The following is a 3,102-nucleotide window of genomic DNA, read 5'->3' on the forward strand; positions in this document are numbered from 1 at the left end:
GGGTATACACCATATCAATAATAAAAAGTGGCAATTTATGTGCAATAACACACAAGCATAACACTTATACCACAACTGGTGCTTCTGTGCTGGTGTGAGTCAGAGTGCATCTTCATAACATGCACACAAGTGCAACACTGAATGTTGAGTGGTGACAAAGACATGTAGCAGGCATGTGATTACACACAGCTGGCAGAGTTGACCCTATTTTTCTTTCATACCTAGAAAAAGATCCAGGCTTTTCTAGGTTTGAATGGTTTTAATGGCTCAGTGGCCAAGTGATGCATAGACACAGAGCAGAACGGGCCCTAGCATCTGATTATGTACCAAACATTTTGTGACAGCCTTGTGATGTTTCATGTAAGGCAAGCAAAGGGGACTAAATTGGTGTCCAAAGTGCAATCCTTTATGCAACGGCGCCGCCGTTGCTACCTGCAATCCTTTGTCCATGATAAATGCTAAAATTGTGTATAATATTCAAATATGTGTTGCGAGTTGCTAGAATGGCATAATTGTTTTGAATGTTTCAGATGTGGGCCACCACTAGTGTTCTGCATACGTTTTGGTAGCAAACAAAAAGGTTCACAAGGGTTGATCTTGAAAAAAATCATAGATATAAGCTCAAATATAAGTTTCTCAAGCATGTCTGTCAAAATCACTGTGAAAATCACTGTGATATTCATGCTGTTTGAAGATCCCTCTCTTTAGCTGTCTGAAGGTCATCGTGGCACCGTGACTCTGAAACTAACATGCATGTCTCACATTTAAGGGCTGTACCATTCGCTTAATTAAAGTTTAGTTATTAAGCGCACATAATTGCGTAGCCATTAGAGAGCAATAGTGGGTGGAAGGGGGCCCCCACTTAACTCATTAGCTTACATAATCCATAGGAAGCCCAGATGATGGAAATAAAGCCAGCCTGGATCCCCATGTGCACCGTCAACCTCAGTATTTATCAGAGTAAACAATGCCAGTTTTGGCAATTACTCTCCACTGTACTGCGTTTTCCCATGTTAACTGTCAAGGTTGTTCTCACTCGGCAGATGAACATAATAACATTTAGTAGCAGAAGAAATAAAGACAGGAAACCTCACGGTGCTTTTATATCTGCTTACACAGCCTGTTCCTCGCCAGAAAACACGGCAGCGTGCGCTGTGCATCACGCCATGATTGGCTTACAGGTAGTTAGGTAGTCAATGGTGCGTATCCCCTGTGCCTCCCCACTGCTATTGTCGAGGTAGGAAAGGGGGCCAGCCCACGAGCACCCTGGGAGTTTTCTGTCAAAAACCCTCATCTTGACGTCGTGTTTGATGTTTAATCAGAGAGCGAGTCTGCGCGGGGAAACAAAGGGGGACAATCTTCTTCCCGAGGGTTTTTTTTGTTTCCTTGGAACACAAGAGCTGCATCTTCTGCCTGCTTTCTCTCTCTGCCTCGACGCTGTGATTACAGAGTCAAACTTGCAATTAGGCCTAGCCGAGAGAGACTCGCGAAAACAGTGAAGGGAGGGTTATGCTTCTCATCACATTGCGAAAGTAGTTCTACGCTAATTAAGGGAGGATTTTTGACTAGTACATAGTGGTACTATTAATTATGCAATTACGTAATGCGTTGGCCAATTTGAGTACACATATACTGGGCGCATATCCAGTAACTTCCAGCCTGCCAAAACTGCGCATGCATACACAACGACACAAAAGCATGGGCTTACACACACACTTATATATCTAAAACTGTTATTCCATACACAATAAATATTCATAATATTGTAATTCCTTACATACAGTTATTCCACACAAACACATGCCAACCCAAACACACAGGTACACACACACACACAAATCCACTTAAGGGCCCTTTTGAGAGCCATGAAGCGCAAAGCCTGCCCTTCTCTGGTCCAGTGAAAACAATAACCAGAGGTGAGCGTCTCTCTCTCTCTCTCTCTCTCTCTCTCTCTCTCTCTCTCTCTCTCTCTCTCTCTCTCTCTCTCTCTCTCTCTCTCTCTCTCTCTCTCTCTCTCTCTCTCTCTCTCTCTCTCTCTCTCTCTCTCTCTCTCTCTCTCGCAGATGTTTTTGGAGGAGCTGCAGGGAACCTATGGGAGTTGGGTGGGGAGGCTCTCTGATTAAACACAGGAACATCCAATCCTGTTATTAAACTCTCCATAAAGTGGATGAGATGAGACACTCACAGCAGTGCAAGGAACCTCCGAACCCTCCATTAAGTCGGAACAGGGTTGGTGTGGCTGGAGGAGGATATGGTTTCCCTCTCTCTCTCTCTCTAAGGTTGATGAGCATTGGGCAAAAAAATCAGAATGCATCATGGGATTGTTTGTGGGCGATACTCCGGCACATTGATCGGACTCAAGAAGTACCGCATAATCCTGAAGCGACGGAAATGTACCGCAACTGGAGAAAATTACACGTTTTTTTTGCCAGGCCACACATGAGAACCGCTGTGCCAAACATACGTACATTCTAATGCCTTGAAAAAATTCAAATGTAATTTTCATGCGTGTTATTTCTCACCGCGGGCTGAGAACAAAATTACATTTGAGAAATGTTAGTGTTTTCAATCAAATGTAAACATGATTTGTTTGGCTCCGATTTATGTCCAATGTCCATCGAAATAGGAGATGATCATGTGAGATTATGTGTGGACGATGGCTGGTTTAAGCAGCCTCACCTGGCCCAAGTCAGGCTGATTGGACTCTGGGGCTGGGTGGTGCAACAGGCTGCACACCTGTTGCACATTGAGTAATCAGTGTGCAACAGGTTGAACCAGACATCACCACGCACTCAGAGGTATCTCCTGAATGGCAACATGGAGCACAACGTCATGTATCATTATCCACAAACGTACAATAAACCGGCTTTCAACCCCACCAAACTAGGGATGCACCCTAGTTCTTTCTCGCTCACCCCTGACAATTCTTGGTCGAAACCGAAAATAATGAAACAGTTGGCCGAAAGTCCAATACCGAAAGTGGCTTTCGCAAAAGTTTGTCATTCATTTTGCAAAAGAACTCATTGCATAAATTAAACACTTTAATGTCTTTTATAAACTTTTGTCTTGCTTTTCAAAGAAATCAATTACAAATCTGCAATT

Source organism: Gadus chalcogrammus, chromosome 10, assembly GCF_026213295.1.
Source record: "Gadus chalcogrammus isolate NIFS_2021 chromosome 10, NIFS_Gcha_1.0, whole genome shotgun sequence".
Lineage (NCBI taxonomy): Eukaryota > Metazoa > Chordata > Actinopteri > Gadiformes > Gadidae > Gadus > Gadus chalcogrammus.